The 26,482-nt window shown below is 51.5% G+C and overlaps 1 long non-coding RNA gene and 1 pseudogene across 3 annotated transcripts; one reads left to right on the plus strand and one right to left on the minus strand.

Annotated features, from left to right (window-relative positions):
• Positions 1 to 954: 954 nt before the first annotated feature.
• LOC123625876 lies at positions 955 to 20,229 on the plus strand. Of its 3 annotated transcripts, none has more exons than XR_006730678.1 (6): positions 955 to 1,346; positions 7,110 to 9,336; positions 9,622 to 10,132; positions 17,778 to 17,947; positions 18,120 to 18,523; positions 19,164 to 20,229. It is a non-coding gene; the product is annotated as an uncharacterized LOC123625876 (long non-coding RNA). The 3 variants fall into 3 exon arrangements; XR_006730680.1 differs by having other exon boundaries at positions 9,645 to 10,132; XR_006730679.1 differs by lacking the exon at positions 955 to 1,346 and adding an exon at positions 5,417 to 5,433.
• A 1,809-nt stretch (positions 20,230 to 22,038) lies between these two features.
• Positions 22,039 to 26,097, minus strand: LOC123625975 (annotated as a pseudogene).
• Between the last annotated feature and the right edge of the window lie 385 nt (positions 26,098 to 26,482).

Below are 26,482 nucleotides of genomic sequence, written 5' to 3' on the forward strand. Positions count from 1 at the left end.
CAGGGGTAGGCAGGGGGCCATGGGCCAAAGGGGAGCACCTGATAGTTACTACCACTTGCTCAAAAACGGCTGTGATTATGCCCAGTACTTCATCAGAACTCCTTGGTGACTGGAGCTTCAAAAATCTTAGATGTGGCCCACATGGCCCTGCACAATCTGGCTCCGTGGGCTGTTTCTACAGCCATGCTGGCCATCGTGCAGTCCCTGGCTTTGCAAACTCTGTACCAACTCAGATCCTTTGCACATGCTGCTCCATCTGCCCCAAACACGCCTTCTCGCCACGCCTGCCCTGTCTCCCTAAATCCTGGTGGTTGTCATCTATCAGCTATTAGCGCAAATGTCACTTCTCCAGAGCACTTTGTACTTCAACCTGGTGCTTGATGTTTACACTCTACCAGGCAGAAGCATCTCCATTTTGTTCATCTTTTTGTTCCTAAGTGTGCAGCATAATAGTAGATGTTGGAGAAATGGTTGTTAGCTAAATTTATAGAATGAATGAACTCTGGACTCCAGAGCTGGGCACTGGGTGTTACATCTGAATTTCCACCTCTCCAGCAGGGCTTCTTAGTTACTTAGCAGAATTCTTTGGTGATTTGAACTTATTTAAAACTCTTAAAATGCTGCTATTGATGCTGCATGTAGAGATTTTGAGAGAATAGATTTGTTTATGTACATATGTGAAAATGGCGCTGGTTGATTCCTGGCACAGAGCAGGTCTTTGATAAAAAAACATTTTCCTTTCCTTTTTCACCTGACCTTCTCTCAGACAAACCATTGCTTCTCTCTCAGTGTCAGTGTCCTCATCTATAAAATGGGATGCTATCTCCCATGGCGGCTGGAGGGTCAAAGGACAGATGTATATGAAAGGACTTCCTAACAAGAAGGCAGTAAACAAATGTCCACTCTCACTTCCTGGACAGGAGTCTTCACTCTGCTCCCCAGCCAGATTCCTGAGTGATGCTGGACATGGCAGCCTGCGATCCTCAGCAGTTGCCCAGGAGAAGGCCCAGAGAATGATTCAGCAGAAAGGGCAGCTGAAGAGTGAGGATGCTGGGTCACTCCCCTGGCAGAGCTGGACCTGAAGCTTGCCTGCCCTTGAGCCCCCATCCCCCTGCTGCCTGCTCCCCTGCAGTCCTTCTCTCCCTGGTGGGCACCTTCTTCCACCCACTTGTCCAGGCTGAACTCAGTGCCTCCCTCCTGCACCATCATCTGGTCTTCCCACCTGTCTCAGTCCTGCCCATCTTCCTCCATCCCTGCTTCCCAGACACAGAGCTCAGCCCACAGGGAATGTGTGGTTTGGCTAGACACGGAGGACACATGCGTGCAGACCAGAAAACCACCACCAGGTGTGTAGATGTGAATACCCGTGCCTTGGTATAGAGGCAGAGTGGGTGCAAATGCGGTAAGCTTGGGGCCAAGAGGACCTGGGTTTAAATTCCAGCCCAGCTGTAAACAGAGATGAGGTGGCCTCACCTTTATCCCCAGCCCTCCCCTGCCACCTTCTAAATGTTGCTCTTCTGCACTGTGACACGAATTATCTGCTGGCCTGTTTCAGCTCACTAGGCCTAGGATTCCCCTAAGGGAAACCAGGCCTCCGGTCTCTGTGTAGCCCTGTGCACTGTAACCTCTGGCACACACTTCGGTCAGTGAGAGCTGAATGAATGAGTCAGTGAGATCAACAGAGCAGGTGTGTGTGGCCGGGTCCCTCACAGGGCCCAGCGCACAGGAGGGACACATGAACTGGAAGAAGGACCTTGACAGGATTACCTGATCTGCTTCCCCAAAGTGAGTCATGGGAAGGACGTATTCCTATGGAAAAACGAAGCTGTTAAGGCCCAGACATGTGCATGATATGCCTGGGGTCACCCCAGTGTCTGTGGAGATGAGAGTGGTCCCAAAGGACAAGAACCTTAACATGGAGGGGCTCCTGGGGATCCGGTCCCACCCTTTGATTTTCCCCCAGATGAGGAAACAGCCCCAGAGTGGCCTGCCCCAGGCTCTGGGAGAGAACAAGGCAGGGACCCAGGTCCTCTGGCTTCCCGTGCAGTGCCTTTCCAGGCATTTGGTTATGGTCAGTAGCATAGTGGTTAAGAGAGCAGGCTTGGGGGACAGGTGCCTGGATTCAGTTTCCAGCAGGGCCACCGGCCAGCTGTGTGACCCTGAGTAAGGTACTGTACCTCTCAGAGCCCCAGTTTTCTTATCTGTAAAATGAGTGGATAATTCCACCTCATGGGGTCCTGAGGATCACGCAGGAGAGTGTGTGTAAAGCTTAGTGCCTAGAAGGTTGTAACTCCTTCATAGATGTTAATGTCACAATGACGATGATTAATGTAGACTCTGTGAGCCCCAAGAGTTTAGAGAACGGAGTAATCACAGGGCCAGAGTGGACAGGGTACTGTTTAAAGAGAAAGTAGCCTTGGTCCTCGTAGGATGTGTAGGGGTCAGAGTGCGCCGAAGAGCTATAGAGAACACTCCTCTAACTGGCTCTGTAGCTGCCAGGATCGTTCTGCCTTGTCTAGGTCCCAAGATCCTCTGCTGGGAAAAGTTTTTTCTGTTGGCCCGAGGCGCCACATTGAAAAGAGTAGAAAAAAGGTCTCCTCACCACACTGCCCTGGTGCCTGCCCATTGTGAACAGGGCTGTCGCCCAAGGCTGGGCAGCTCCTGGGAAGTTTCTCAGCTTCGTGGTTGTGCCCAGCGGGTGCCCACAGGCCCCACTATATCTGGGGCAGCGCAAGTCAGCCTCCTGGATATAGAAATGGAGTGGGGCTGGGAGGGAGCCACACAGGGAGTGAGATACAGAAAAATGTAACAGGAAAAGAAACAAGGTAGAAGCCTGCGCGCAGTGGCTCAGGGCTGTAATCCTAGTGTTCTGGGAGGCTGAGGCAGGAGGACTGGCTAAGGCCAGGAGTTCAAGACCAGCCTGAGCAAGAGCAAGGCCCCATCTCTACAAAAATAGAAAAATTAGCCAGGCATGGTGGTACGTGCCTATATTCCCAGCTACTTGGGAGGCTGAGGCAGGAGGATCACTTGAGCCAGGAGTTTGAGGCAGCAGTGAGCTATGATGATGCCACTGCACTCTAGCCTGGACTACAGAGCGAGACTCTGACTCCAAAAAAAAAAAGAAAAAGAAACAAGGTTGAGTAACACATTCCTTACCAAAGGAACTAAGAATAAGCCAAAAGGCTTCAAAGCAGGAGTAGCTGTCTCAGTGTCCCCACCAGTGGTTCTCAAATGCTCCCATACATGAAGAGCTCCCTTAGAACACAGATTCCAGGGCCTCCCTCGCAGAGCTGCAGAATCCTGAATCCGGAGGTCTGGGACTCTGTACTGCAAACAGACACTCCTAGTGATTCTGCCGTCAGTGCTGCATTGGAGAAACCCAGATTCCTTCTCTAAGCTTCTTCCCATTTACACGCAGTTCTAACCAGCCTTGGAAATACAATTCTCAGACCGCAGCAGATTAGAAGCTGCACGCTGGAATGAGATAGTAGAGGCAGAGAGCCCGACAGCAGGGTGAAACAGCAACTGACTGTGACGGCAACTGGAGCCGACAGAACAAAGGGCCTCTGAAGGCGCAGGACCGCCAAAGGCTGCGTAGCCGGGCTGGGGACTGCCAAGCACTATGATGACTAGGCACGGAAGCTGTATCTAGTTTGTAGGAAAAGACCCATCAAAATAATGAAAATGGAATCTTTGGCTATTAAAAGAAAGGTGTACATGACATACGTCTGAGACACTCAGCAAATATGCAAGGCCTTACTGAAGAGGATAGGATATCGTGGGGGAGAAAGCTGAATAGAAGCCAGTTTACAGGCCTCTTCAGTTACCCAGAACACCTCAGGTACATGGAATAATGATCCCTCCAGTCCCTGAGTGTTTCCTGTGTTATGAGCACTGTGTCATGTGCCTTTTCATCTCATAATCTTAACATACTGTATGAGAGGGGGAGGCCTCAGGAGGTAGAGCCCAAGGCCACACAGCTGACGAGCAGCTGGGCTGAGGATCATGTCTGCAACCTCAGAGCCCAGTCCCTGCCCACTGTGCTGTCCCCTTCACCTCCTGGGAGTGCTGGGTCGATGAGTGCCACCTGCTTGTCCATCCTGGGGCCTGGGCCTCCTCTCGACTGACTGTATTACAAGTGCAGTGCAGCCCTGAGGGGTATATGAAGGAGGTTTTTCCAGGTTTTCTTGTAGGGAGTGGGCGGTGACTTTGAGCCGGGGCCAGTGGCCTTTCCTCCCCTCCTGGCTCCCATTGGAAGGCACCGTCTGGTCTTTCCCTTCTGGCCTGCAGCTGTGGCTTCAGCCTGCAAGTGTTCCAGGCAGCTCCTGGCCTTCAAGCTGTGCCACACACTCGCCCTAAACCTGGCCTGAAATGCCCGGATTGTAGCATTTGCTTGTAGCAAAGCTGGTGCCAAGAACTCAGTCCTACCAGCCTTCAGTTTTGACCTCCTTCTGCTTCTCTGGATGCAGCAGGATTCATCTGTTTCCTCAGTGAATCAGCACATAGTCCTTCCAAGAAGAAAATCTCTTTCCCCATGGGGGCAAGGGGAGATGGGGAACCACTGTGCAATCTCCAGCAAACCCCTTTCTCTCTGAGCTCCAGAATTTTCATCTGAACTCGTCTGGCAATGAGTCTGGGAGAAACCTTGAGGACCAGTTTATAGACCTTTCCCCTTCTCAAAACAACGGGAAGGCTGAGTGCTGAGGGGGAATTCCAGCTCCACGTAGTCCCTCTGGCAGCTCATGGCAGTTGCAGATGGAACTGAGTCTCCTTCCTCCTCTCCATGCTCTTTGCATTGTACCAGATTGCTTGTCCAGGCTCAGTTTCCCCCTTTAATACTCCTCAAACATCTCCTAAGAGATAGAAAATTTTCTTTTTAAGCCCATGACATCCCGGGAGAAAAACATTTTCCCAATGCCTTTGATGTTCATCCAACCCTAGTAGTTTATGTTCTGGGTCCTTCTCTCTCTGCAGTCTGAGAGCATCTTGTAGGCGTGACCAGGTGCTGCCTTGGGGAAAGGGCCCCTTTTCAAGGTGGTATGTCCGGCCTCTCCTCAAGCTGTGTGTCCTCAGAACCTGAGTAGACAGACAAGCTTGCGGGGGTGGGCAGGGACTATGCCAAAGGCAAGCCCGTAGGGCTTTTGTCCCAACACTGTCTCAGAACACCCTGACCCCTTTCCAGGCCCCTGGACAGCACTGGAGGAGAATCAGGAACTGGCCAGGAGTTCTCAGCTGGGGGCAGTTTTGCCTGCAGGGGACATTTGGCAATGTCTGGAGACACTTGGTTGTCACAACTGCAGGGGGTGCTACTGGCATCTAGTGGATACTTCCAAACACCCTACAATGCACAGGACAGCTCCTACAACAAAGAATTATTCAGCCTCAAATGTCAATAGTGTTGGGCTGAGACACCATGAACTAGACTCTGATTGGGTAAGAGGTTTCGATGCGTGGGGGGGGGTCTGGGGTCCCTCCCCCTGTGACTTCGGTGGAAAAGGTGCCTGCCACTTTCTCCTGGCTGTGGAGATCTGAATCTTTTTTTTTTTTTTTTTCTTTTGAGAGAGGGTCTTGCTCTGTCACCTAGGCGGCAGTGCAGTAGCGTCATCATAGCTCACTGCAACCTCAAACTCCTGAGCTCAAGTGATCCTCCTGCTTCAGCCTCCCAAGTAGCAGGGACTACTGGCACACGCCACAATACCCGGTTAATTTTTCTATTTTTAGTAAAGACGGTGTCTTGCTCTAGCTCAGGCTGGTCTTGAACTCCTGGCCTCAAGGGATCCTCCTGCCTCAGCCTCCCAAAGTGCTAGGATTACAGGCGTGAGCCACTGTGCCCAGCCTGAACCCTTTCTTAATGGCAGCCCAGTCCCAATCTCCTGTAGTAATTACTCTTGCTAGGTTCCAAGGCCAGAGTGGCTAAGAGACCTGCTTAGAGCCACACAGCAAGTTTTGGACAGCACCAGGATTAGAATCCTGGTCATACCGAGTGTTCACATCCCGCTGCATGGCTCTTAGGTTTCTCCTCCACTTTCCTTGTTTGTGCAGCTTGCCTCTCCAGTCATATGTAAACGCCTTGGGGGCAGAGAGCACATCTTGCTCATCCTCCTATCCTCCACAAGTGCCCATCACACATTAGGTGTTCGTTACAATTGGTTGAAGTCATTCATTTGGTCAATATTTATGAAAAGCTGGGCTGGGTGTGGTGGCTCATGCCTGTAATCCTAGCACTCTGGAGGAGGAGGATCGCTTAGGTCAGGAGTTCGAAACCAGCCTGAGCAAGAGGGAGACCCCGTCTCTACTAAAAATAGAAAGAAATTAGCTGGACAACTAAAAATATATATATAAAAAATTAGCCGGGCATGGTGGCGCATGCCTGTCGTCCCAGCTATTCGGGAGGCTGAGGCAGGAGGATCGCTTGAGCCCAGGAGTTTGAGGTTGCTGTGAGCTAGGCTGAGGCCACAGAATGAGACTCTGTTTCAAAACAAACAAACAAAAAAAGAAAAGCTGAACCAATGGGGGCCCTGCCCTCGTGGTGGAGGGAAACAGACACGCAGAGTGGCAACTGTGGCACTCTATCTAGGACCAACCATGTATAAAGCACTACAGACAGAGGAGGGGACTTGGCTCTGCATAGGGGAGCTGGGGAAGACTGGACAAAGGAGCATTTGGGCTGGGTTTTTATGGCTGCATAAGAGTTCTAGCAGGTGAAGAGGATGGGGTGGGGAAGGGGACACTGGAGGGCTGGAGGGCTTTGGCACCAGATCAGTCAGGAGAAGGTGACTCAAAGCTAAAAAGCTGAGAGAACTGGAGAGTTCTCCAAACCTGCCCCACCCAGCCCTTTCAACAACTGATTTCCAGAGCGGAGGTGAATGTCAAGTTCTAGGGTGCAAACTGGAGCTGACAAATGGCCCATTGTCTGGAAGCCTTGAGCAGCCTGTCCCCTGGGGTCACGCCACGTGGGGCCTTGCTCACCTGTCAGACTTTGGCCTTCCTGACCCTGATCTGGATAGAACAATGGGCTGTAAACGCACCCAAGCTGCAAGGCAGCGGCTGGTGCCTTAGACAGGACAGGCAGGGGAATAATCCTCTTTTGTGACCCCCTTTCTCCTCAGGGATCCAGGAATCCTGCTCCTGGGCTCAGCCTGCTGTTTCTTCACCACGTGACCCTGCGCAAACTCCCCAAAACCACTCTGACCCTCACCAGTGCATCCACAAAATGGGAGTTATCAAGTCATCTTTACGTAACTCGTAACTAGTAACTCGGGGAGGGGGTGGCGTTGCCATGAGAACCTGGGAGATAAGGGTTGTAAAAACATTTTGAGAACTGAGCCACTACACAGTCTGAGGTAGCCTCGCTGTTATTCTCGCCTGACATTAGTGCCAACTACCTGTGTGATCCTGAGCAAGTCATTCACCTCACTCAACCTCAAGCTGGGGGTGTGGTGATGGTGGTGTTTCTCCAGCCTCCTTCAAGGGGTCACGGTGACGATCTGATGCAGTCAGCTTTGCAAAGGTGTCTGGGTGGTGCAGAGCGCTCCCCAATTTTAAGGCATTGCTCTAAAGTCTCCCCTAATGGAGACCAAACGTTCTGTTTTGAACGTGCCCAGCAGGTGCACAAAGAGCCTGGTACACCACCAGCTGGTCTGACGCTCGAGAAAGGAGGGAGAGAGAACAGAACTGCCAGCCAGAGCTGACTTGTGTGTCAAGCCCCAAGCAAGCGTGCACCCATGGTCCTGCTAGAACCTGAGGACAGCCCTGAGGGAGGCGGTGGGTGATGGAACCCCTTCCCCCCCACTTCTCAGAGGAGAAACTGAGTCTCAAGGAAGTGAAGGGACTTATCCAGGGTTTTTGAGCACACATGGCAGAAAAGGGATTGAACCCAGCTGCATTCTCCACCCCGGGGGCTCTTCCCCTTAGAGAGAATGAGTTGGGGCGTGGGAGAGAAGCCCCGTCGGGGTGGCCTCTGGTGGGACGGCCATAGCAGGAGGGAGAGAGGGCGGGCAGGGCTTGAGACCTGGGCTCCCTGCACAGTGCTGAGAGCCATGTCCCCGGTCCCAACTCTCCAGACTCTCCTGTTCCTGCTCATCCACCACACTGGCCGCTCACCGGCCGCTGGTGGCGGTTGGCACTGGGGGGCCGGGAGCACTCCCTGGTGGTCTGACACACAGGATGTGTCTCACCTCAAAGCAGAAGTGAAACGGGCCAGTTCCCCCTGCAAGACAAGAGGCAAGTCTGACCACCCCCAGCCACCGTCCCTCTTCAGGAAATAGCAGAGTGGCTGCCACCTCTGGCAGCCAGACTAGGGGATGATAAAAGAAGCCGACCTGCTCTGGGGCCCAACCCGTGCAGGGAGCTGGGTGTCTGCCTCCCACGGCACACATCTTGGCATCGCTTTGCGCACATCTCCTTGGGCAGCATCCTAGTGAATGGAAGATGCTGTTTCTACCAGGGTTTGTGATTTAGGGTCTAAGGGAGATGGCACTTTGTGCAAGTCCTGTCTCCCAGCAGAATCAGAGCTGGCCCATTCCTGCCAGAGGGAGGTCCATTCGTGGTTTATTCGCTCATTCGTCGTTCACGTGTTCGGTCATCGTGCTCTCATAACAAATATGTGTTGTTAACGACCGTCTGTGTGCAGGCATTTTGTGCATACAGGGGGGAGAAGGATGTCAAAAAATTACACAAATAACGAGTGCTGTCGTGAAACAATTAGTTGTGAAAAGTGCTCCAAAGGCAAAGGAGAGGCTGCTGGGAGAGGTCTGAGGAGGACCTTGACCTGTTCTGGGGCTCAGGGAAGGCTTCCGGACATTTCTGTGAAGACCTGATGGGTGGCCCACGGGGGAGGAGGGGACAAGTGCCGCTGGAGCAGGAAGCAGAGACCAGATCACGCAGGACCCTGTGGGCTACAGAAGGGCCTCCTGCCTGTTTATATGTCTGTCAAGAGAAAGAATGTGTGGAAGGCTAGGTGACCTTGGGCAGGCCTTCCTCTTCTTTTGGCCTCAGTTTCCTCATCTTTTCAAGGGAGCATGTTCGCCCTCCTTGCAGGGTTGTTGAAGAGCCCCTACTTAGGTAAAGTACCTAGCATAGCACCTGCCACATTGGGGCTGCTCCAGTAAGTGGAGCCATTAGTGTGACTGTGACAAAGGCAGGCCAGGGACCCAGGCTGCCTGCCCAGCTCCCCTTCCAGTGGCTGCCGTGGCAGTGGCTGCCTTCTTCCCAGGGCTGCTTCTAGGAGACACAGAGCCAGGAGCCATCTTCGGGGTTGAGCACATCGGCCTGAGTTCACTTGGCTCGCTGCTGAAGTGTTGCTCTGCGGTCATATCGGGCCCTCTGCCAGCCAAGGTAACACAGCCTGGGGAAAGGCTCAAGTGAGTGGACAGCTGTGGTCAGCCTTAGAAGCTGATGTCCCCACTCCCCACTCCACCTTCCACAGCACCCCAGACTCCAGCTGGGTGACCTAGTCAGTCTTTGCAGACCCCCAATTCCTGTGATCAGCTGGGTATCTATGTGCTGTGCACATGAGGGGCAGGGGTGGCGCAGAGCTGGCAACCCCGGGGTTGGCCAGCAGCAGGACTGCATTATTCAGAAAGGGCAGAGCCACCTTGGACTCTCTCTGTTCTGATTCAGGGGAAAAAATCTTCCTAAAGCAGAAAGGAGCCGTCATTGATCACAAGCACGCCTGGAGCCATGAGGATGCTTCGCTTGCTACCTGGCTTAGTTCTAGCAACAACCCCTCACGCTGGCTATTTTTGGCTGCCTTTTACAGATAAGTAACTGAGGATTGGGGTCACCCACCTGGCAAGTGACAGAGTCCAGGTCACCATGACCTTGCCCAGCCCTCCATCCCTGGTGATGGGCCTTTGGCCTATGTTTTGTTGTATTTTGGATTTCACCCGGTGTGAGACCATTGCAGGAGCGAGTTGGGCGAGCCTGAGCTTTTTTCTTTTTTTAATTTTATCTATTTTTTAATTTTTTCAGCAGTTAAGTATCAAGCAAGAGCCTGAGCTTTGATTTCTTCTTCTGGCAAGTGGCTGCCGGAATTGCTGCTGCTCCTTCTCAGGAGTGTCACAGAATGATCAGGCTGGAGCCACCTCAGCAATGAGTGTGGCCATCCCCTTGTCTGCAGAGGGGTAACAAGGTGGGTCAGTGGAGCTAGGTCTGGCTGGGGCTCTCCTCGAGGACCCCTTCATTGGCTTCCTGTTTCAGCCTCCCTTGCTGGCCTCTGTACCTCTGTGCAGTCTCTGCATGTTGGGGGACTGACCCCAGGTTGTGGCCCCTGGGCCTCTTTTCTGCATTGCATTCCCTGGGTGACCCGGTACTGATTCTAACTGCCACCTACATGGCCATGAGTCTCAACTTAAGATCTCTGGCCTTGAGCCCACCCCTGAACTCCAGCCTGTCAGTCCACTTGCCTTCCTGGCCTCTCATTAGAGACCTAAGAGTAATAACAGACGTGGTATGTCTGAAACCAGCTCTTCATTTAGCTCTGCACCCCACCCCCAGCTCCCACCCAAACCTGTTTCACCCACAGTCTTCCCTGATTTAGTAACTGTACCATCGTCTACCCAGCCTTGCAATTATGCTATATTTCCCTTTCCCTCAACCCCACATCTAATCCATTGGCAAAAATATACTGTAGTCTGATCCTCCCCCCACCCCCTTCGCCTGATGCGACACAACCTGACTGGTCCTCCTGCATCCTCCTCTGCCTTCAGGAATGTGTTCTCACAGCAACCAGCCCGCTCTCTTCTAAACATAGGACAGGTTGTATCCTTCTCCTGCTCAAAAACCCTTCAGTGACATCCCATCAATTCAAGATAAAAATCCCAGCTCCTTGCCAGGGCCTGCAAGACCGTATGAAGCCCACCTGGGCTTCTCTGAAAGTCAAAGTCTCCATTCTCATCTCTTCCTACTCCCTCAGAATGATGCAGCTTCTCTTTCTGTTCCGTGAACACCCCAAGGTTGCCCCTGCCTCAGGGCCTTTGCACATCTCTTCTTGGGACCCTCTTCCCGAAATTGTGGTTCAGTTGGTTCCTCGTTGTTGGTGTCACTTGTTGCCTTCTCAGAAAGGCCTTCTCCGACCATTCTGTCTAGAGAAGCACCACCCTACAGCCCTGTTGTTTCTTCTTCCTAGCCCATCATCATCTGAAATTATCTACATTATTGGCCTACGTGTGCCAATCTCTTCTCCTCCCTAGAATGTAAGTTCTGGGACTGTTTTTGGTCCCCGCCATATCCTTGATACCTACACAGTGTGGTTAGCACATGGTAGGCTCAATAAGAGTGCGCAGAGTGAACTGTGTGGCTTAAAGTGCTAAGTTACAAATCAAGTTTGTTCCAGGTCATTGTCCCCAGAGTCTCTTTTGTAGGATAGCATTTCCCTGGCCTATGACTTCTTTTTTTTTTTTTTTTTTTTTTTTTGAGACAGAGTCTTGCTCTGTTGCCCCTCCTAGAGTGCCGTGGCATCAGCCTAGCTCACAGCAACCTCAAATTCCTGGGCTCGAGCAATCCTCCTGCCTCAGCCTCCTGAGTAGCTGGGACTACAGGCATGCACCACCATGCCTGGCTAATTTTTTTTGTATATATTTTTAGTTGTCCAGCTAATTTCTTTCTATTTTTAACAGAGACAGGGTCTCCCTCTTGCTCAGGCTGGTCTCAAACTCCTGAGCTCAAAAGATCTGCCTGCCTCGGCCCCCCAGAGTCCTAGGATTACAGGCTTGAGCCACTGTGCTTAGCCCTATGACTTCTTTAAAAGAGTAATTTCTTTAAGTGTTCAGAGGTCACTCACTCATTTTCCAGCTCTGCCACCTACCAGCTGTGTGACCTTGGGCAAGTTACTTAATCTTTCTGTGCCTCAGTTTTGGCAGCTGTACAATGGGGATAATAACAGTGTCCACCTCATAATACATAGGACATAGTGTTCAGTAACATTAGTTCTATTAGTATTTTTTTATCCTTATCATTACTGCCACCACGACCATCATCGGTTTGACGCCTGGAAGAGGCAATTGTTGTTTTCTCTCTGCCTTCAAGTAATAATACTTATGCCACTTTTCACATTCCGTGCCTGCCGGTGGCTTTCTGTCTCACTCAAGAAAAGGACCAAACCCCTTTAAGTAGTATGTGAGCCCCCACCTACCTCTCCAGCCTTGCCTTGCCTGTTCTCCCCTGTTGCTCGTCCCCACGGCGGTCACACAGGCCTCACTGGCTGTTCTTCATGCGATTTCTGCCTGGAACGTGCTCTCCCCCCTGCGCCTGCCTAGCGCCTGCTCTTGCTTCTTCCAGTCCCAGCTTGGCTGTTGCTGTCGCAGCCTTCCACGGCCACTGACTGGGGGAATTGCCCTCATGTCTCGCTGTCAGGGCAACACGTGCCTCTGTCGCAGCCCTGATCACTGTCGTCAGTTTATACTTACTCCTTCAACTTGGACTAACGTCCGCCTTTCCTAATAGACTCTAAACTCCATGAGAACAGAGACCAAATCATTCCTGGCTCACCTTGTACTCCCCATGCTAGCCAGCACTTTGCACATAGAAGATACCCCATAAATATTAAACGAATGAATGAATGAGTGGTAAGAAACCCTTTGGGCTGGAGGGTAGCCCTTCAGGTCAAGCCCAGAACTGCCCCCAAAGAAAGTCTGCGGCCTTTGCCTAACCAACCAGCCAGCCTTTCCCACTGGCCTCCTGCCGTGGAACCAGAACAGCCCTCCTGACTTCTAGTAAGTTCCTCCTGCTAGAGACGTGGCCTCCCATGGTCTCAGGGTACCTAAGGAGTTGCCAGAGTAGGGAAAGCCTTTGTTCCTCTAAGCTGACACAGAACGTAGACATGAAGCCACAGTGCGATGGAGAAGTCTGTGTCGCTTCCTGAGTGTGGCTGTCTCACAGTGCCAGGCGCTTTTGGCTTTTCCTTCCCTTTTGAGACAGGGTGACTACTGTGTCCTGATGGTGGAGTGCTCTGCTCTGGCTTTCCGGCTGGCGATGTTTTCTCAAATGGGTTGCAGCGGAGGTTCTCACAGGCCTCCAGACCTGGGCCAGTCCCCCACGGAGTCAGCACCAGGACCTGGCCAAATGAGAAAAACAGGGACAATGTAGGGAGTTTTCAGAAAGCTAAATTAATTCTGAGATTGTCTGCCCTACTTTTTTCTGTGTCAGGATGCCCTTTCTTTTATGAAACAAGGGTGCTAGAAAGTTGGTGATTTTTTTTTATGTCCTTGTTTGTCAAAATCACCTATTTAATTTTCTTTTGAAATACATGGGTCTGTGGATGGTGGCTGAGCCAAGATGAGAACCTGGGTTTTCTAGCTCCAGGTTCGCATCCTCTCTGCTCTGCAGCCCCTCCCTGGAGAGGATGAGATGCAGGGGAGACACGAGAGCTGGCTGTAAATTATTGACAGGTTGCCATGTGGAAGAGGGGATGCGCTTGTTCTGGTTGTAACCAGGGGGCAGAATCAGGGTCACTGGGTAGCAGTTTCAGAGGTGCACATTTCAACCGGTTTAGAATAAAGTCTTTGACAGGCAGGCGCGCAACAACAGAATAGGCTGCCCTGCCCGGTGGTGTTCAGGCACAGGTGTAGCAGATGGTGTAGCAGCCATATTTGGGCTGTTGGAGAGACTATTTGGATCTGAGGATACTGGTTAAGGATCTTGGCCTTGGATTCAAACCAACCTGGGTTTCAGCACCAGTTTCACCATTCATTACCTGTGGGCAAATCACTTTCCTACTCTTTACAGTGGGGGTAGGCCTGGTGCAGTGGCTCACACCTGAATTCCCAGCACTTTGGGAGGCTGAGATGGGAGGATCATTTGAGGCCAGGAGTTTGAGACCAGCCTGGGCAACATAGGGACACCCCATCTCTACAAAAAATAAAAATAATAAATAAATAAAATGGGGGTAATTGTGCCTCCCTTGGAATCCTATGACAATTAAAAGAGGGAAGTGCGTGTACAGTGCCCAGCCCACAGATAGGCCTTCTGTGAGATGTGAATCCTCACATCTGTCCCTGGGGAGCTTCCTGGGGAATAGGTAGGATTTCCACTCCTCTGGTGGAGAGGAAGAGACGGAGAAAGGATAATATGAAGCAGTTTATGAGCAAGGACCAGCAAGAGTGCCCCAGAAGTACGTGCTGGGGCAGTTCTGAGGATGGGAGATCAGGCATGGGCTGACGCCTAAACTGAATTTTGAGACACCGATAGGCTTCTGGTCTCTACTACTGGAAAAGTAAAGAGAAAGGAGTGGGGGCTTCCCAGGAGGAGAGCCTACAGTGGTTGCTGGCACATAGTAGTAAGGGTTAATTGGAAGTAGCTGTCATTATTATCTAAGTTTCAAGGGCATATAAATCCCTCTTTCCTTGGATTCCTATAGCATTGTGGGCATATTCCTGGCACATCGGAAATGCGTGGTATATGTTGAATGAATAGGGGAAAGATTAGCTAGCCACAGACTAGAGGGAGATATGATGAGATCTAAGTAAGCTGGGCAAAATGGGAGTATCCATCTATATACTCATGTATATACCCATCCATCCATCCATTCATCCATCTATCCTTCCATCCTTCCTTCCTTCCATCCACCAACCCATCCATCCACTCATCCATCCATCTACCCACTCACCCATCCATCCACCTACGCATCCATCCACCCACCAATCCATCTATTCATCCATTCATCCATCCATTCATCCATCCATCCTTCTAACCACCAACCCATCCATCTACCCACTTACCCATCTATCCATCTACCCATCCACTTACCCACCCATCCATGCATCCATACACTATCCACTCATCCATCCATCCATGCATCCATCCATATACCTATTCAACTCCTGTCCATCCATCCATTTGTCCATGTTTGAGGTGGAGAACAAGACAAAGTCACTGCCTTCATGAAGCTTACATCAAATGGGTCAAGGCTTACAGATACAAATCAAATAATTACCCACCAATAAGGGTAAAATTGTGACTGTGTTAAGTGCTATGGATAGATGCAAAGAACATGTGGTGCCAGGAGAGCCAATCACAGGGTGGTTTGACCTTGTCGTGGAGGTCAGCAAAGGCTCCCCAGGGAAGTGACCATTGAACTGAGAGCTACAGGGTGAGCAGGAGTAATCAGAATTGGGGAGGGAAGAATGTTCCAGGTAGAGAGGGAAGAGCACACACAAGGGCGAGATAAAGTTGGGGGAGTAGGCTGATGATGATTTTTATCCTTAGAGGTTCTAAGCAAACAGCAGGTGATAGGATTAGATTTGTATTTTTAAAAGATTGCTCTGGCTGTGGTTATAGAAGAGAGAGGTGGGGGATGGGATGAGCAAGTATGAAAGCTGCAGGCCTGTGGGAAGCCAATGTAGTTGTCCAGGAAATTCATGATGGAACCTCAGACTTGGGAAATGCTGGGGGGAGGGGAGGAATGGATGGACTCGAGGGCCATTTAGGAGATAAAACGGACATGATTGGGCCATGGGTTTTGTGGGAAGGATAGGGTGAGGGAGTTGTCAAGGATGACACCCAGGTTTCTGGATAGAACTGTTGCCAGGCAACAGAGTGAAAGCCAGGAGGGAGTGGGGAAGGGGTGGGACATGCTTTCCCTTTTGGTTGTTTTTCTGCCTGTGTTTGCAAAATAAAGGGTGTTGGAGGTGTGGGGCGCACAGCTTCCTGATTGCCTGTCCAGGGATGAGGAGGCTAGTTTAAGGAGGCTGCATTTCACAGGCTACAGGGAGCTAGGGCATCTTGCCTCTGCATCCAGGCAGCTGTGTGACTTCAAGGGGGCACCTTCACCCCTCTGGGCCTGAGCTCTACAAATGATGATCCTCCTAGTCTGGCAACTTAAGTGCACAGAGCCGTGTGAATCTTACTTGTGTCCACTTGCACTATTTACAGGGCTCCTCCTTGGGAAGCCATTCCTTGTAGATCCATTTTATCCAGAGCCTGGAGGTGAGAAAGCATTAAGTCTAGAATGTGAAATCTAAAAGGAATCACAGAGCCCATGTGCACAGTCTTCTAATTGTACAGAGCAGGGCAGCAGCTGTGTCTGACCCCTACTTATCTCTGTTCTCCTACACCACCTTGCCCGTAGGAGGAGAAGTTAAGGAGTTTATCCAAACCCAGAAAGCTATGGGGCAAAAGAGGGTGAGCCCCACATTCTTTTACTTACTTTGGGGGTGAGGGTTTGTCTGCAGCCTACAGACATTCTCTAGGACGGACAGGGCTAGGTAGAGCTGTGGGGATGGGCCACGCTCAGAGACACAGGTGATGCTGAGCATCTGGGGGAAGAATGATGAAGGGATCATCTAAAGTTGTACCCTGCTAAGCTGGAGTCCTTCTGACTCTTTGAAGATTGCCTCTTGTCACATATGCCTGCTGTGACTTCTGAACATCCTCCTAGGGCTGTAAGATGCTCTTTGCTAAAAAAAAAAAAAAAAAAAAAAATGCAGAAAACCCAGCCTACCCCCTGCAAATGAGACATGAAGACAAAAACATGGTTTGAACCTCGCTGCTGAGGTTTCCATGGTGGCTCCACTCTGCTGCCCTTCCCATTGGCTAGGTGTCCTGCTCCAGCTTTAGCAACAGAGGCTCAGATACCCATCTCCTTCCTGATTGGCCAGGCAGTGCCGCAGTGCCATGGCAACAGAGGCAGAGAGACCAGTCTCTGCAGAACAACTTGAGTCACCATCTACCTGGGGTGGGCTGAGATCCAGAGGGCTGCTTGTAGGGGATGGAAAGAGGAACAGGTAGCCCCCCCTAAACTCACAGTCAGGTGGGGAACCCTCTCCCCTGGTTTTCCAGGGGTTCTGGAAGCTGATGGGCTTCTTTCTCATCTTGTCTATCCTGTATCTTGCAGCATCTTCCCAGCCCTTCTCTGACCCTATCTCCCACAGAAGAAAAACCAAACCTCTGGCAGTGCTAAAAGTCAACTCATTTGCCCAAGTTCATGCACATTGCAAGCCAGGATTTGAAACCATATTATATTGCCTGACTTAATGGCTTTAGAGAGTCTTTTCTAGAGAATCCAGGGGTCCTTTCAGTTTTAATAGCTATTCCCTTTTTATTTGTCAAACAACAAATGCTTTTCAAAGTACTCTTTGAAAACTATCTCATCATTTCATCACTGGAACAACACTATGAGTTTAGTAAGAGGTGAATGACCCATTTTATAGATGAGGACACTAGAGCCCAGAGAGGGCAAGTGATTTGTTCCCTGTCACACAGCATATTAATGCCAGAGCTGGGCCCCTAACCCAGGCCTTCTGAATCCTTGTCAGGGCTCTACCTCCAAACGATTGACTTAGTCACACCAGGAGGCCTCCAGGAGGGTTGGAGGGCTGTTCTGAGGGGCTTTCTCATCTGTCAGAGAAGACAATCAGAATCAGACACTCCAATGTGGACCAAGGGTTTCACACTATAACCTTAGTCCCTGCCAGGCAATGCCAGGCAACTCCTAAATGTGGCTCTCGTTCCTGGGAAGAGTCCATGTTTAACTGCAAATCTTTTTATTTTATTTATTTATTTATTTTTCAACGGGTCCCCAGAGAGGGGCCTGGGTGAGGTTCTCGGGTCCCGAGAGAGGGGCCCAAGAAGTCACCTTAACTGCAAATCTTGCCCCCTGCTTCCAGCCATCACCTCCTGCCCCCCGCCCCCAGTATACCGACAGGTAAAGAAAAGCTCATAAGCTTAACCACAATCAGTTTTACTGTTTGTGTGTGCTAGAGGTTGTGCTGAGCATCCTGTTTTCATTGAATTCTCATCACAATCTTAGGAGTTCAGCCTTCATTGTCCACTGTTTATAGATGCAGAAATCGGTGCTCAGGAAGGGGAAGTAGCATGCACAAGGTCACACCGTCGTGCCTGACTTGAAAGCAGCTTGGCTGGAGCCGCAGTGATGCTGTCTCTGCTCCTGCAGAATGCAGAGCGCTATAGCTTGAAGTCGCATCCTGGAGCCGATTCTTTTTGCTGTCAGGTTTGTGTTTCTTATGCTCCTTTGAGGCTGTGGCTGGATCAATTTCTTGGCACTGGAAAAAGCAGACTCTGAGGACTCTGAGGGACTTGGGAATAGTTGGCCCCTGGGCAGTGACTCAGTGTCCCCAACATTGTCTCCCATTGCCCCGTTTCTCCACTTGCTCATCTTGCAGGAGGGCGTGGCTGGGCCGGAGATAATCTGCAGCTGGCAGGAGGAGAGAAGCCCTGGTGACTTCCTTGGTCTGAACCTGAGCCCCTGCTGAAAACAAACGTGTTGGCAGTTTCTCTTCCTTCCTGTTCAACTTGGGCTCCCTGAAGGTCTTGTCCCTGAAACAGAGCCCAGCCACGTAGCCAGCACTCCTGCCCTCCCAAGGGCACTGGTTTTGGAAGATGTGCCCAGATGGGAGCTCACACCTGCCACTCTGCTCCCCTAAGTGCCACACCAGCAAGCTCACGATCTCTCCAGCAACAATTTGCAGCTCCTTCCCTGTGCCAGACACCACACAGGCTCTAGGCAGGTGGCACCATTCTGGCCCCCGCCCTCATGGAACCTGCAGCCCAGTGCAGGAGATGGCTAGTAAGTCCACAAGGGAATAATCACTATCATGATTTCAGATAGTGCTAAATGCCTTGGACAGGATGAAACAGGATAATGGGATAAACAATGGCTGGGCGGGTAGAGGTAAGGGGTGGGCTCAGGGAGGGGGGGGTGCTATTTTAGCCAGAATTGTCAAGAAAGGTCTCTCTGAGGAGGTGACATTGGAGTGGACACCTGAATGAGGAGGAGGCAGTTGTATCAGTTATGTATGGCCATATAGCAAATCCCCAAATTTCGTGGCTTACAGCAACTATTGTATTATTTCTCATGAGTCTGTGGTTGGCCTGGGTGGGTCCTTTGCCCACTTCTCCTGGTCACACGTGCAGCCGCATTCAGCTGGAGGCACAGGTGGTCCAAGACAGCCTCACTCACACCTCTGGCGGTCCGTGCTGGCTGTTGGCTGGGGCCCCTCATCCTCCAGTTGGCTAGACCGGCTGCCTCACGTGGTGGTCTAGGAGCAGTGTTCCAAGAGGGTGAAGGCAGAAGCTTGCAAGGTCTCTTGAGGCCTGGGCTCTCACACTCATAAAGGGTCACTTCTGCTACATTCTGTTGTCAAAGCAAGTCACAAGGCCGGCTTGGATTTGAGAGGTAGGGAAAGAGACATCACCTCTTAATGCAGGGGAGCAGCAAAGTATTTGTGACCATCTTTAACCTGCCACATCACCCACGTGAAGAGCTTGGGGAAGAGTGTTCCAGGCAGAGGAACAGCAAGTGCAAAGGCCCTGAGGTAGGATGGAGCCCAGAGACCTGAGCCTTGAACAATGGGTTCCTCCACTTCCTTGGTTTCCTCTCCTGTAAAGTGGGAACTAAGGATGCTTCCCTTCCTTTATAGGCATATAGGATGTGAGATGCTTTGCCTCAGGGCAGCGTTAGGATTTTGGTTATTGGCCACTGGGTGGGAGGAGAGTCAAACACAGGAGCTTGGTTTGGCTTTCCTGAAGCTCACAAGCATCTGTGGAGCGCTGCCTGGCAGGAAGGCACGTGCTCAGCACCACAGGTCACAGGAGGAGAGTCCCAGGGTTGCTGATCTTGCTGAGCTTATGGCATGACAAGATTGCTCACTGCCCCGGCTGTGACTGAGACACGCCAGGTGCATCTCAGAAGAGAAGAGCTGGAAGGATTTGGCTGCTCAGGGAAGGCCTGGAGGAGATGGGATTCCAAAAAGGCCTTGGAGGGCACATAGGATTTGGCTGAAGGAGGGGGAACTGTTGATAGGAGAGGTGTAAGAGGCTGTGGAATTCAGCAATTCAATGCAACAAATGCTTGCTGAACTCCTGTGCTATGCCGTGGGAACGGAACAGGCAGAGAGAGGCACTGTGGGGGCCCAGGGCAGGCACCAGCCAGGCCTGGAAAGCCAGGAAGGCTTCCTGGAGGAAGTGATACTGCTTCAGAGGCCTGATGGATGAGTCAGGTCAACCACAGTAGGGCACTAGGAGGAGCAGAGGATACAAAGAGGGTCCCAGTGGGAGGAACAACAACTGTAAAGGTCAGAGAGGAGGGAGGGCTTGGGACTCTCAAGTAAAGGCAGAGTTGTGTCTGAAGCAGAGAGTCCATGTGGAAGAGAGGGGAGGGATGAGTTCTGGGATAAAATGGGCCTCGTGGGCTAACTAAAGTCTTCATCCTTTTTCCTGAGGGCAATGTATGTAGGATTTCCAGATTTCACAAATAAAAATACAGGTTGTCCTGTTAAATTTGAATTTTAGATAAACAATTTTTTTAAGCATAAGTATGTGCACGAAATATCTGGGACATTCTTTTTTTTTTTTTTTTTTTTAAAGACAGAGTCTCACTCTGTCACCCAGGCTAGAGTGCTGTGGCATCAGCCTAGTTAGTTGCCAGCAACCTCAAACTCCTGAGCTCAAGCAATCCTCCTGCCTCAGCCTCCCTAGTAACTGGGACTACAGGCATGCGCCACCACGCCTGGCTAATTTTTTCTATTATTAGTAGAGTTGGGGTCTCACTGTTGCTCAAATTGGTCTTGAACTCCTGAGCCTACACCCTCCCACCTCGGCCTCCCAGAGTGCTAGTGGGACATTCTTATACTAAAACATTATTCATTGTTTATCTGAAATTCAGGGTTTCTTTTTCATTTTTTTCTTTTTAGAGTCAGGATTTTATGCTGAGTCTATGCTGACTTTATACTATGTTGTCCAGGCTGCTCTCGAGCTCCTGGGCCCAAGTGAGCCTTCCCGTGTAGCTGGGTCTACAGGTGCACACCACTGCGCCCAGCTTGAAATTCAGTTTTAACTGGGCCTCCTGGTGAACTTAAGTGTGGGATCATGGAAGGGTTTTAAGCAGGGAAACTACGAGTTCATATTTATGTTTTAGGGAGCTCCCAGGATGTGTAGGAAAATAGACTAGAGGGAGACCAGGAAGGGGCAGAGGATGAGGTTCCTCCTGTTGTGGAGGCCAGAGAAGTGGAGGTCAGCACCAGGAATGGGGACATCACATCATGTCTGCCAACCCATCTGCTTGCCCCACCTGGGAGGTGGCCTTGAATAAGCCCCAGGTGATGAGGCCCCGGAGGGCTGCAGACCAGATCAGACCCCAGCTCTGCCGCGTGAGCCTCTAGCACGGTCTGCTCCCTCCTGGACTCTCGGTATCCTCATCTGCCAAACAGAGGGGTCAGCTGGTCAGAGAGATTGTCTTTGAGGGCCCTTCTGCTTCTGCCGTCCTGGGGCTCTCTGCCCGTCCTCTCTCTGGTTTCCTTCCTTGGGTGGGCCACCATGGTGGAAAGTCCAAACCCGAGATGTTTGGCTCCAAGGTCACCCTTTCTGTGCCTCCTTGCTGCTTCTTCCCTTCTGCTGTCACTCTGGCCAATGAATGCACGAAGGGTCCCCTCTCCTCCTCTCTCCAGCTTCAGGTCCCAGGCCTGGTCTGGGAGAAGGGACTCAGCCTTTGTGGACGTCCTGTTATGTGCCAAGCTAGGGTCTCCGCACCACGTGTCTCATTCAGTCCTCACAGCAGCACCACCGGCAGGTCTTAGCCCCATTTCACAGATGAGGGAGCTGAAGCTCAGCCATCAGCCGCTGCCCCGGTCACACAGCTGGGCAGGGCCAGCCTGGAGTGGAGTCCAGATCTGGCCGGCGCCAGTGCTCTGCCCTCCCCCTGTCTCCAGGAAATGTCCCCGGGAACCCCTAATCCCCCATGTATTCAGCGCTTGGGCTCAGTCAGCAGTCTTCTTGTCTCACTGCAAGCACATGCTGCCCGGCTCTTCCTGAGTTAAGCCAGGGACTAAAATGGGTTGGCATAGTGCTCATCTGCTGGGGCCTTATGGTCTGTGAAGCCCTTTCCCATCCGTGCCCGCCCCACGACCCCATGGGGAGTCTGCACGGCCCCTCCAGCTCTTGGAGACTGGGCCTTTGCCGCAGTGATGGCCACATTAAATATTAATAGGGCAGCTCCTAGCGCTGCTGTGATGTCAATTACTGGGCCACTTGGTGAGGGCTGCGGCTGCCTTTCCAAGGTGAAGCAGTGACCGGAATTAAGCCGGCTCAAATGGCGTCCCAGGAGGCCGGCTGTCTGGCCTCGGAGAAGATGCTGCTAATGCAAGGCGTGGCAGGAGGCCAGAAGTTTTCCTCTTCCTCTGATCCCGCCAGCTCGCTCAGGCTCCAGAGGCATCCTGATGCTGGCGTGATGCATTCAGTCACTTGGCAAGTATTTACGGAGCACCTGCTGTATACCAAGCACAGTGCTAGGCTGTGGAGATACAGCCATGAGTGTGATGAGGTCTTTGCATCGTGGAGCTCCCTGTCTGTTGGAGGAGAGTGAGCAACCCAGCACTGCAGGTGAGGGCAGGTGCCTACCCCAGCCTAAGGCCGAAAGATCCTTCCAAAGGAAGCCAGGGTGATGCTGAAACCTGAAGAAGGAGCCCAAGTTAGGTAGAGAACGAAGAGGGGTGTTCCAGGCAGAGGGAATAGGTTGGGAGCACAGATCCTTGTTCCACCTGTTCTGAGCCACTTCTCTGCAAGTTAGGGCCCCACCTCACAGGGTTGCTATGAAGACCAAATGAAGCCATTGCTAGCAATAGCGTAGGGCTGGCTGCATAATGAGATACACAGGGAGAACTCAGGGGTAGCTGTGTTATGAAAATAGCTCTCTGCCTTTATATGATTCCTTTGCACTGCCAGGAATTCTTCCCCCCATTTGGTAAGCAGAGAAACTGAGGTTCAGAGAGGTGACCAGACATGCCCAGGGTTACATGGTGGACCCCAAGTTGGACACATGACCCTAGGCTCTGACTTGGCCATTTTGTCATACTCCAGCTACAGGAACTCGAGCAGTTGTTTCAGCTCAGGGAGACACACAATCCCACTGGTGATCCCAGCACGAGTTCCTTGGCTGCATTTCCAAGGTCAGTCTTGGCTTCTTTGACGCAAAGCCCCAACTGTCTGAGGATAGGCCCAGGGCTGGGCTTTGGGAGGCCTGGGCATGGACTTGGTTTTGCTGCTAACCTGCTGTGTGACCATGGGTGAATTACTTTCCCTCTCTGAGCCTCATTTGCCTTAGGACCAGCTGAATAACCAGATGCCATTATCTGGGTCTCTGATCCTCCCAACAGTGCTGTGGGAATGGAACTACTTTTTTTTTTGGAGACAGAGTCTCGCTTTGTTGCCCGGGCTAGAGTGAGTGCCGTGGCATCAGCCTAGCTCACAGCAACCTCAAACTCCTGGGCTTATGCGATCCTACTGCCTCAGCCTCCCGAATAGCTGGGACTACAGGCATGCACCACCATGTCTGGCTAATTTTTTTCTATATATATTTTAGTTGGCCAGATAATTTCTTTCTATTTTTTAGTAGAGACGGGGTCTCGCTCTTGCTCAGGCTGGTCTCGAACTCCTGACCTCGAGCGATCCACCCGCCTCGGCCTCCCAGAGTGCTAGGATTACAGGCGTGAGCCACCCCCCCCAGCCGGAACTACTTTTAATTCCATATTAAAGATGAGGAATCAGTCTGAGGGGGCAAAGTGACATGCACAAGACCACACAATTAGCAAGTGGGGACCAAGATTTGGACCCAGGCGTGTCTGCTGGCAGAGTTGGCCATCAGTCCACCGTGCTGTGCCACCTCTTGGAGTGAGAAAGCCAAAGCGAATTGTCTTCAAGATCCTCATTATGGGTCTGTGATTCTGCGATTCTGTGAGTTCCCGGTTGCCACAGCTTTCAGGGCCCAGTGACTTCATGGGGAACGCTGATCCTCCAACTGTCCCCGTTTAAAGGGGGTGACAACATTGTCACAAGTACCAGGTAGGCAGCACTCACTCCCTCCCTCAGGCACAGCATTACTCCTCCTGGCAACAGCTCAGAGAGTCTAGCAAGGACAGCAACATGCCCATTTTATGGAAGAGGAAACTTAAGCTCAGAGAGGTGCAGCAACCTACCCAGGTTCCCCCAGCTACAGTGGAAGAGCTGAGATCTGAGGCCAGGTCTGGTAACTTCCAATCTTGTGCTCTGAGTAATCACAGACGGGCCAGATTCAACCTGGGTGCCCTCCCCCTCTTTTCAGCTCCTTCCTGGCTCCTGCAGTCCTGCCTTCCTCCCCTCTGCTCCCTCCCTTTTCTTATCTTTCACTCAGCTGTCATTTAATCAGTAAGCTGTCAGTTGATTTAAGGTGTTCCCCCTCCTGGGGTGGAGGAAAAGGAAGACCTTGGACACTCACAAAGATGGCTTTCATGGTGGGATTTCTGTAACATGCAGAAGGTGTAACCACATTCAATTCAGCATTCATGGAGCGGTGCCTGGATTCAGGACCCTCAGCCAGGCATCCCAGGGGCTCAGATAATGAATGAAACACAGGCTCTATCCTCTGGTGTTCACATTCTGCAAGGGAAATGGCAACTTCCTGGGGAGTGGGAAGTAGGTGGTATAAGTGACAAACAGCATTAACTTTATAGTCAGAAAGACCTGGGGTTCAAATCCTAACACTTCTACTAGCTGCATGACCTCAGGTGAGAGGACGCCTTTCTGAGCTTCTGTTGCCCCATCTGTTTAATGGATATAAAAGGAATAGTTGCCATGAGGATTAAATGAGATTATACATTACATTAAATGACATAACACGGTGCTCGACACCCCGTAGCTGGCCAGTAAACGTCAACCCTACTGATGTTGCTCTGTGCAGATGGTGGTACCAGTCACAGTAGGAGTAGGTGGAAGGCAAGAGTACTTCTTGTTGTAGAAATTGGGAAGGCTATTTAGGGGAGGTAAGATTTCAGCTGGGTATAAAGGATTGAAGAAGCAGGGAATGAATGAGGTGGAAGGATGAAAAAGGACATTCTAGAAACTCATGGATAGAGTCAGGGACCTGCTGGGCCTCCAATGTCCAGGGAGTCGGTGATGACCTGGAATGATGGGTCTGGGCCAGGGTATGAAGGGCCAGGTGGAGGAGCTTTGATGTTTAGAGGGGGAGAGGTTCCACCTACGACCCCAGGGGCAGCTCAGTGCTGTGTCTGCAGAGGTCAGCCTCCTAGAGCCAGCCTTCTCATGTGGCTGTGTTCCTCCCAGATCCCTTTGTTTCCTGCGTCAGGGCCAGCCTGCCACCGTTTTGTCTGGGCTCAGAAGACAGAAGGCTGTAACAATCTGCTTGCCTCCTACTAACATACTGGGGAGGAAAAGATGTTTTTTAGCAGAGTTTCCTGGCAGGGAGCCGTGGTGAAAACTCAGCGACCCTCTCTCTCTCTTACTCCCAGGGTATGGTTGAAGCAGCAGTTGATGACAGTTATGCTCACAGCTCAGTGACTAAAAGAATGTTCTCAGGCTCTCAGGTCAGGAGCAGCGGTGGGAGTGGTGGGGATGGAGCGGCTCTGGATCCTGGTTCCTGCCCCCTGCTTTCTCTGCTGCAGTTGGGCAAGACGCTTAACCTCCCTGGGCCTCAGTTTCCTCATCTGTAAGATGGAAACATTAATACTGACCTTGCCTTAACCAAGAGGGAGCGTATTGGCAAATGCTGCCCCGTGGCCTGCTATGGAGTAGGGGTTCGTTACCTTCTTCACTCCATGACTTGACATGATCCAAACACTTGGCTTTTGAAGCATCCCTGTTTTATCCTCTCGGGTTGTCTTGTCATTTTCTGTTCATCTTCCAATGGTAAAATACCCTAGACTTTCAGAGCTCGGGGAAAAAAAGGACTTTGCCATCCACCTGTGCAGCCTCCCATTTTACAGGTAAGAAATCCAAGGCTCAGGCCGGGCGCGGTGGCTCACGCCTGTAATCCTAGCACCTCTGGGAGGCCAGGAGTTCCAGACCAGCCTGAGCAAGAGTGAGAGACCCCGTCTCTACTAAAAATACAAAAAATTAGCCAGGCGTGGTGGTGAGCGCCTGTAGTCCCAGCTACTGAGGAGCCTGAGGCAGGAGGATCGCTCAAGCCCAGGAGTTTGAGGTTGCTGTGAGCTAGGCTGATGCCACGGCGCTCTAGCCCAGGCAACAGAGCAAGACTGTTTCAAAAAAAAAAAAAAAAAAGAAAGAAATCCAAGGCCTAGAGGTGAAGTAACAGCATTCTCCAGCTTTCCTGGACCACGACAGCCCTCCCACCTGGGTCCACCCAGTGGGTGCCATGCAGAAGCTTGAGACAATTATCCAGATGGTTCGAGCCAAAGGATCTAGAAAACTCTTTCTCAGGAACACAAGCTCCCAGACCATCTGCAGAAGCCTCTTTCGCCCTCATTTTCCCTGCAATCCCATAGGTGACAGCTTTGCTTCTCCCCCTGGGCTGAGCTCCTCTGAACAAGCTCGAGGGGGGTGGGTGCTGTGACTGGGGCTCGGAGCTCCACCCGCTCACAGATTGCAGCTACCAGGACGTTTTTGTGCGTCTTAATGCCAAAAGCTGCCTTGGGTACCGGTCTGCTTCCAAGGCAGGCTCTGAAAGAGCGACAGAAGGCTCTGGATGATCCTGAAATCTCTGTGCTCATTCTGATCTTAGACACAGGAGGCGGGATCTGGG

The sequence above is a fragment of the Lemur catta genome, chromosome 21 (genome assembly GCF_020740605.2).
Source record: "Lemur catta isolate mLemCat1 chromosome 21, mLemCat1.pri, whole genome shotgun sequence".
In the NCBI taxonomy this organism is placed as follows: Eukaryota; Metazoa; Chordata; class Mammalia; order Primates; family Lemuridae; genus Lemur; species Lemur catta.